Source organism: Pseudorasbora parva, chromosome 11, assembly GCF_024679245.1.
Source record: "Pseudorasbora parva isolate DD20220531a chromosome 11, ASM2467924v1, whole genome shotgun sequence".
NCBI classification, from domain to species: domain Eukaryota; kingdom Metazoa; phylum Chordata; class Actinopteri; order Cypriniformes; family Gobionidae; genus Pseudorasbora; species Pseudorasbora parva.
In genome coordinates, this window is record NC_090182.1 from 11,116,593 (window position 1) to 11,127,156 (window position 10,564).

The window sequence follows — 10,564 nt, forward strand, 5'->3', positions numbered from 1 at the left end:
GTGTATACTATTACGTACATGGGAATTTATTCAATTATCACAAAAAGTAAAAATTGACAAAAAAACTCAAAATACAACAGTTTATACTATTATGTAAAAGTGAATTTATTCAATTATCACAAAAAGTAAAAATGGACAAAAAACTCAAAATACGACAGTGTATACTATTACGTAAAAAGGAATTTATTCAATTATCACAAAAATTCAAAATGGACAAAAAACTCAAAATACGACAGTGTATACTATTACCTAAAAGTGCATTTTTTCAATTATCCAAAAAATTCCAAGTGGACAAAAAACTCAAAATACGACAGTGTATACTATTACTTAAAAGTGAATTTATTCAATTATCACAAAAAGTAAAAATGGACAAAAAAACTCAAAATACGACAGTGTATACTATTACGTAAAAAATGGACAAAAAAACTCAAAATACAACAGTGTATACTATTACGTAAACAGGAATTTATTCAATTATCACAAAAAGTAAAAATTGACAAAAAACTCAAAATACGACAGTGTATACTATTACGTAAAAGGGAATTTATTCAATTATCACAAAAAATAAAAATGGACAAAAAACTCAAAATACGACAGTGTATACTATTACGTAAAAGTGAATTTATTCAATTATCACAAAAAATTAAAATGGACAAAAACATCAAAATATGACAGTGTATACTATTACGTACACAGGAATTTATTCAATTATCACAAAAAGTAAAAATGGACAAAAAACTCAAAAAACGACAGTGTATACTATTACCTAAAAGTGCATTTTTTCAATTATCCAAAAAATTCCAAGTGGACAAAAAACTCAAAATATGACAGTGTATACTATTGCTTAAAAGTGAATTTATTCAATCATCACACAAATTCAAAATGGACAAAAAACTCAAAATAAGACAGTGTATACTATTACGTAAAAGTAAATTTTTTCAACTATCAAAAAAAATCAAAATGGACAAAAACATCATAATACAACAGTGTATACAATTACGTAAAAGTGAATTTATTCAATTATCACAAAAAATAAAAATGGACAAAAACATCAAAATATGACAGTGTATACTATTACGTAAAAGTGAATTTATTCAATTATCACAAAAAATAAAAATGGACAAAAACATCAAAATATGACAGTGTGTACTATTACGTACACGGGAATTTATTCAATTATCACACAAAATCTAAATGGACAAAAACTCAAAATACGACAGTGTATACTATTACGTACACGGGAATTTATTCAATTATCACACAAAGTAAAAATGGACAAAAAACTCAAAATACGACAGTGTATACTATTACGTAAAAGTGAATTTATTCAATTATCACAAAAAGTAAAAATGGACAAAAACATCAAAATATGACAGTGTATACTATTACGTACATGGGAATTTATTCAATTATCACAAAAAGTAAAAATTGACAAAAAAAACTCAAAATACAACAGTGTATACTATTATGTAAAAGTGAATTTATTCAATTATCACAAAAAGTAAAAATGGACAAAAAACTCAAAATACGACAGTGTATACTATTACGTAAAAAGGAATTTATTCAATTATCACAAAAATTCAAAATGGACAAAAAACTCAAAATACGTCAGTGTATACTATTACGTAAAAGTGAATTTATTCAATTATGACAAAAAGTAAAAATGGACAAAAAAACTCAAAATACAACAGTGTATACTATTACGTAAACAGGAATTTATTCAATTATCACAAAAAGTAAAAATTGACAAAAAACTCAAAATACGACAGTGTATACTATTAAGTAAAAGGGAATTTAATAAATTATCACGAATTCAAAATGGACAAAAAACTCAAAATACGACAGTGTATACTATTACGTAAAAGTAAATTTTTTCAACTATCAAAAAAAATCTAAATGGACAAAAACATCAAAATACGACAGTGTATACTATTACGTAAACGTGAATTTATTCAACTATCAAAAAAATCAAAATGGACAAAAACATCATAATACAACAGTGTATACAATTACGTAAAAGTTAATTTATTCAATTATCACAAAAAATCAAAATGGACAAAATACGACAGTGTATACTATAACCTAAAAGTGCATTTTTTCAATTATCCAAAAAATTCCAAGTGGACAAAAAACTCAAAATACGACAATGTATACTATTACTTAAAAGTGAATTTATTCAATTATCACACACATTCAAAATGGACAAAAAACTCAAAATACGACAGTGTATACTATTACGTAAAAGTGAATTTATTCAATTATCACAAAAATTCAAAATGGACAAAAAACTCAAAATATGACAGTGCATACTATTACGTAAAAGTGAATTAATTCATTTATCCCAAAAAGTAAAAATGGACAAAAAACTCAAAATACGACAGTGTATACTATTACGTAAAAGTGAATTTATTCAATTATCACAAAAAGTAAAAATGGACAAAAACATCAAAATATGACAGTGTATACTATTACGTACACGGGAATTTATTCAATTATCACAAAAAGTAAAAATGGACAAAAAACTCAAAATACGACAGTGTATACTATTACGCAAAAGTGAATTTATTCAATTATCACAAAAAGGAAAAATGGACAAAAACATCAAAATATGACAGTGTATACTATTACGTACATGGGAATTTATTCAATTATCACAATAAGTAAAAATGGACAAAAAACTCAAAATACAACAATGTATACTATTATGTAAAAGTGAATTATTCAATTATCACAAAAAGTAAAAATGGACAAAATACGACAGTGTATACTATTACATAAAGAGGAATTTATTCAATTATCACAAAAAGTAAAAATGGACAAAAAACTCAAAATACGACAGTGTATAGTGTATACTATTACGTAAAATTACATTTTTTCAACTATGAAAAAAAATTAAAATGGACAAAAACATCAAAATACAACAGTGTAAAATATTACGTAAACGTGAATTTATTCAATTATCACAAAAATTCAAAATGGACAAAAAACTCAAAATACAACAGTGTATACTTTTAGCTAAACGGGAATTTATTCAATTATCACAAAAATTCAAAACGGACAAAAAACTCAAAATACGACAGTGTATACTATTACCTAAAAGTGCATTTTTTCAATTATCCAAAAAATTCCAAGTGGACAAAAAACTCAAAGTACGACAGTGTATACTATTACTTAAAACTGAATTTATTCAATTATCACAAAAAGTAAAAATGGACAAAAAAACTCAAAATACGACAGTGTATACTATTACGTAAAAGTGAATTTATTCAATTATGACAAAAAGTAAAAATGGACAAAAAACTCAAAATACAACAGTGTCTACTATTAAGTAAACGGGAATTTATTCAATTATCACAAAAAGTAAAAATTGACAAAAAACTCAAAATACGACAGTGTATACTATTACGTAAAAGTAAATTTTTTCAACTATCAAAAAAAAATCTAAATGGACAAAAACATCAAAATACGACAGTGTATACTATTACGTAAACGTGAATTTATTCAATTATCACAAAAAAATTTAAAATGGACAAAAAACTCAAAATACGACAGTGTATACTATTAAGTAAAAGTGAATTTATTCAATTTTCACAAAAAGTAAAAAATGGACAAAAACCTCAAAATACGACAGTGTATACTATTACCTAAAAGTGCTTTTTTTCAATTATCCAAAAAATTCCAAGTGGACAAAAAACTCAAAATACGACAATGTATACTATTACTTAAAAGTGAATTTATTCAATTATCACACATTCAAAATTGACAAAAAACTCAAAATACGACAGTGTATACTATTACGTAAAAGTGAATTTATTCAATTATCACAAAAAGTAAAAATGGACAAAAAACTCAAAATACGACAGTGTATACTATTACCTAAAAGTGAATTTATTCAATTAACACAAAAAATAAAAATGGACAAAAACATCAAAATATGACAATGTATACTATTACCTAAAAGTGAATTTATTCAATTATCACAAAAATTAATAATGGACAACAAACTCAAAATACAAAAGTGTATACTATTATGTAAAAGTGAATTTATTCAATTACCACAAAAAGTAAAAATGGACAAAAAACTCAAAATACGACATTGTATACTATTATGTAAAAGTGAATTTATTCAAATATCAGAAAAAATTAAAATACGACAGTGAATACTATTACGTAAAAGTGATTTATTTCAAAAATCAAATAAAGTCAAAATGGACACAAAAAAATCAAAATACGACAGTGTATACTATTACGTAAAAGTGAATTTATTTAATTATTCCAAATTAAAAATGGACAAAAACTCAAAATACGACAGTGTATACTATTACGTACACTGGAATTTATTCAATTATCACACAAATTCAAAATGGAAAAAAAACTCAAAATATGACAGTACTATTATGTAAAAGTGAATTTATTCAATTATCACAAAAAGTAAAAATGGACAAAAAACTCAAAATACGACAGTGTATACTATTACGTAAAAAGGAATTTATTCAATTATCACAAAAATTCAAAATGGACAAAAAACTCAAAATACGACAGTGTATACTATTACCTAAAAGTTTATTTTTTCAATTATCCAAAAAATTCCAAGTGGACAAAAAACTCAAAATACGACAGTGTATACTATTACTTAAAAGTGAATTTATTCAATTATCACAAAAAGTAAAAATGGACAAAAAAACTCAAAATACGACAGTGTATACTATTACGTAAAAGTAAATTTTTTCAACTATCAAAAAAAATCTAAATGGACAAAAACATCAAAATACGACAGTGTATACTATTACGTAAACGTGAATTTATTCAACTATCAAAAAAAATCAAAATGGACAAAAACATCATAATACAACAGTGTATACAATTACGTAAAAGTTAATTTATTCAATTATCACAAAAAATCAAAATGGACAAAAAACTCAAAATACGACAGTGTATACTATTACCTAAAAGTGCATTTTTTCAATTATCCAAAAAATTCCAAGTGGACAAAAAACTCAAAATACGACAACGTATACTATTACTTAAAAGTGAATTTATTCAATTATCACAAAAATTCAAAATGGACAAAAAACTCAAAATATGACAGTGCATAGTATTACGTAAAAGTGAATTAATTCATTTTTCCTAAAAAGTAAAAATTGACAAAAAAACTCAAAATACGACAGTGTATACTATTAAGTAAAAGTGAATTTATTCAATTATCACACAAATTCAAAATGGGGCGGCAGTGGTTCAGTGGTTCATGTAGGTTGTCTACAAACCAGAAGGTTGGTGGTTCAATCCCCGGTTCCACCTGACCAAGTGTCGACGTGTCCATGAGCAAGACACCTAACCCCAGCTGCTCCCGATGAGCTGGATGGCGCCTTACATGGCTGACATCGCCGTCGGTGTATGAATGGGTGAATGTGAGGCAAAAATGTAAAGCGCTTTGGATAAAAGCGCTATATAAATGCAGTCCATTTTGCAGTCCAAAATGGAAAAAAAACTCAAAATACAACAGTGTATACTATTACGTAAAAGTGAATTAATTCAAAAATCAAATCAAGTCAAAATGGACAAAAAACTCAAAATATGACAGTGTATACTATTATGTAAAAGTGAATTTATTCAATTATGACAAAAAGTAAAAATGGACAAAAAAACTCAAAATACAACAGTGTATACTATTACGTAAACAGGAATTTATTCAATTATCACAAAAAGTAAAAATTGACAAAAAACTCAAAATACGACAGTGTATACTATTAAGTAAAAGGGAATTTAATAAATTATCACGAATTCAAAATGGACAAAAAACTCAAAATACGACAGTGTATACTATTACGTAAAAGTAAATTTTTTCAACTATCAAAAAAAATCTAAATGGACAAAAACATCAAAATACGACAGTGTATACTATTACGTAAAAGTGAATTTATTCAATTATCACAAAAAGTTAAAATGGACAAAAACATCAAAATATGACAGTGTATACTATTACGTACATGGGAATTTATTCAATTATCACAAAAAGTAAAAATTGACAAAAAAAACTCAAAATACAACAGTGTATACTATTATGTAAAAGTGAATTTATTCAATTATCACAAAAGAAAAAATGGACAAAAAACTCAAAATACGACAGTGTATACTATTACGTAAAAGTGAATTTATTCAATTATCACACAAATTCAAAATGGACAAAAAACTCAAAATAAGACAGTGTATACTATTACGTAAAAGTAAATTTTTTCAACTATCAAAAAAAATCAAAATGGACAAAAACATCATAATACAACAGTGTATACAATTACGTAAAAGTTAATTTATTCAGTTATCACAAAAAATCAAAATGGACAAAAAACTCAAAATACGACAGTGTATACTATAACTTAAAAGTGAATTTATTCAATTATCACAAAATTTCAAAATGGACAAAAAACTCAAAATAAGACAGTGTATACTATTACGTAAAAGTACATTTTTTCAACTATCAAAAAAAATCAAAATGGACAAAAACATCATAATACAACAGTGTATACAATTACGTAAAAGTTAATTTATTCAGTTATCACAAAAAATCAAAATGGACAAAAAACTCAAAATACGACAGTGTATACTATTACTTAAAAGTGAATTTATTCAATTATCACAAAATTTCAAAATGGACAAAAAACTCAAAATACGACAGTGTATACTATTACGTAAAAGTGAATTTATTCAATTATCACAAAAAATTAAAATGGACAAAAACATCAAAATATGACAGTGTATACTAGGGGTGTCAACAATAATCGATTCGGCGATGCATCGCGATGCGGGGCATGAACGATTCAGCATCGATGCGGCAAAGTGCCATAATCGATTGTGCAATTCCCCTTTATTCCACAAGGTGGCAATGTCTGATACCCAGTGATGAAGTGACGTTTCACTCATAGTTACCTCTGACAGAAAACGAAACAATAATTATAATCTGCAAAACTTGAAATGACTCAGTGATTTACAGCAGAGAGCAAGTACTAAACACAATCATATGTTAGTGTCACTGTCTCTTGATGATGGATGTGGTCAAGAAGCTGTCAGTGATCAAAATATTGATTTTGAAGACGTTGAAAATGAGTTTGGAGAATATGCTCGAGATCGCGAATATGACGCAGATGCTGAATCTACTGGTAAACTCTGACGAGGTCATCTGATGATGGTATTAAACATCTGCTCAAACTGAATCCTTCCAAGCTCCAAAAGGTAACGAAATAGGTTTTATTTTATTCTTCTGTAGCTGTTACTCTAAAATCAGGAGTTTTATATATTATCACGACAGGTAGAGGTCTATCCATGTTAAATATAGATCCGGGTCGCTAACGAATATGTAAGAATGGTGAAACAGTCATGCATTTAAGGGTTAATTTTTAGGTGCATTTTATTTAATTTTATTTAATTACATTTTATTTTATTTAATAACTTTTATGTCAAAGATACAGGAGACACATAGCAGCCAATACAACCTGTTGTTTAATATCTGCTTGTATTGCCTCATGACTGATGAAACATTTGCTTTGTGTGCAGTAGAATTTTGATGCATCACAATGCATCGTAGAATCGAATTGAATCGAATCGTTACCTGGTGAATCGTAATCGAATCGAATCGTGAAGGCAGTGCCAATGCACACCCCTAGTGTATACTATTACGTACACGGGAATTTATTCAATTATCACAAAAAGTAAAAATGGACAAAAAACTCAAAATATGACAGTGTATACTCTTACGTAAAAGTGAATTTATTCAACTATCACAAAAAATAAAAATGGACAAAAACATCAAAATATGACAGTGTATACTATTACGTAAAAGTGAATTTATTCAATTATCACAAAAAATAAAAATGGACAAAAACATCAAAATATGACAGTGTGTACTATTACGTACACGGGAATTTATTCAATTATCACACAAAATCAAAATGGACAAAAACTCAAAATACGACAGTGTATACTATTACGTACACGGGAATTTATTCAATTATCACACAAAGTAAAAATGGACAAAAAACTCAAAATACGACAGTGTATACTATTACGTAAAAGTGAATTTATTCAATTATCACAAAAAATAAAAATGGACAAAAAACTCAAAATACGACAGTGTATACTATTACGTAAAAGTGAATTTATTCAATTATCACAAAAAATTAAAATGGACAAAAACATCAAAATATGACAGTGTATACTATTACGTACACAGGAATTTATTCAATTATCACAAAAAGTAAAAATGGACAAAAAACTCAAAATACGACAGTGTATACTATTACCTAAAAGTGCATTTTTTCAATTATCCAAAAAATTCCAAGTGGACAAAAAACTCAAAATATGACAGTGTATACTATTGCTTAAAAGTGAATTTTTTCAATTATCACAAAAATAAAAATGGACAAAAACATCAAAATATGACAGTGTGTACTATTACGTACACGGGAATTTATTCAATTATCACACAAAATCAAAATGGACAAAAACTCAAAATACGACAGTGTATACTATTACGTACACGGGAATTTATTCAATTATCACACAAAGTAAAAATGGACAAAAAACTCAAAATACGACAGTGTATACTATTACGTAAAAGTGAATTTATTCAATTATCACAAAAAATAAAAATGGACAAAAAACTCAAAAAACGACAGTGTATACTATTACGTAAAAGTGAATTTATTCAATTATCACAAAAAATTAAAATGGACAAAAACATCAAAATATGACAGTGTATACTATTACGTACACAGGAATTTATTCAATTATCACAAAAAGTAAAAAAGGACAAAAACTCAAAATACGACAGTGTATACTATTAAGTAAAAGTGAATTTATTCAATTTTCACAAAAAGTAAAAAATGGACAAAAACCTCAAAATACGACAGTGTATACTATTACCTAAAAGTGCTTTTTTTCAATTATCCAAAAAATTCCAAGTGGACAAAAAACTCAAAATACGACAATGTATACTATTACTTAAAAGTGAATTTATTCAATTATCACACATTCAAAATTGACAAAAAACTCAAAATACGACAGTGTATACTATTACGTAAAAGTGAATTTATTCAATTATCACAAAAAGTAAAAATGGACAAAAAACTCAAAATACGACAGTGTATACTATTACCTAAAAGTGAATTTATTCAATTAACACAAAAAATAAAAATGGACAAAAACATCAAAATATGACAATGTATACTATTACCTAAAAGTGAATTTATTCAATTATCACAAAAATTAATAATGGACAACAAACTCAAAATACAAAAGTGTATACTATTATGTAAAAGTGAATTTATTCAATTACCACAAAAAGTAAAAATGGACAAAAAACTCAAAATACGACATTGTATACTATTATGTAAAAGTGAATTTATTCAAATATCAGAAAAAATTAAAATACGACAGTGAATACTATTACGTAAAAGTGATTTATTTCAAAAATCAAATAAAGTCAAAATGGACACAAAAAAATCAAAATACGACAGTGTATACTATTACGTAAAAGTGAATTTATTTAATTATTCCAAATTAAAAATGGACAAAAACTCAAAATACGACAGTGTATACTATTACGTACACTGGAATTTATTCAATTATCACACAAATTCAAAATGGAAAAAAAACTCAAAATATGACAGTACTATTATGTAAAAGTGAATTTATTCAATTATCACAAAAAGTAAAAATGGACAAAAAACTCAAAATACGACAGTGTATACTATTACCTAAAAGTGCATTTTTTCAATTATCCAAAAAATTCCAAGTGGACAAAAAACTCAAAATACGACAGTGTATACTATTACTTAAAAGTGAATTTATTCAATTATCACAAAAAGTAAAAATGGACAAAAAAACTCAAAATACGACAGTGTATACTATTACGTAAAAGTAAATTTTTTCAACTATCAAAAAAAATCTAAATGGACAAAAACATCAAAATACGACAGTGTATACTATTACGTAAACGTGAATTTATTCAACTATCAAAAAAAATCAAAATGGACAAAAACATCATAATACAACAGTGTATACAATTACGTAAAAGTTAATTTATTCAATTATCACAAAAAATCAAAATGGACAAAAAACTCAAAATACGACAGTGTATACTATTACCTAAAAGTGCATTTTTTCAATTATCCAAAAAATTCCAAGTGGACAAAAAACTCAAAATACGACAACGTATACTATTACTTAAAAGTGAATTTATTCAATTATCACAAAAATTCAAAATGGACAAAAAACTCAAAATATGACAGTGCATAGTATTACGTAAAAGTGAATTAATTCATTTATCCCAAAAAGTAAAAATTGACAAAAAACTCAAAATACGACAGTGTATACTATTAAGTAAAAGTGAATTTATTCAATTATCACACAAATTCAAAATGGGGCGGCAGTGGTTCAGTGGTTCATGTAGGTTGTCTACAAACCAGAAGGTTGGTGGTTCAATCCCCGGTTCCACCTGACCAAGTGTCGACGTGTCCATGAGCAAGACACCTAACCCCAGCTGCTCCCGATGAGCTGGATGGCGCCTTAC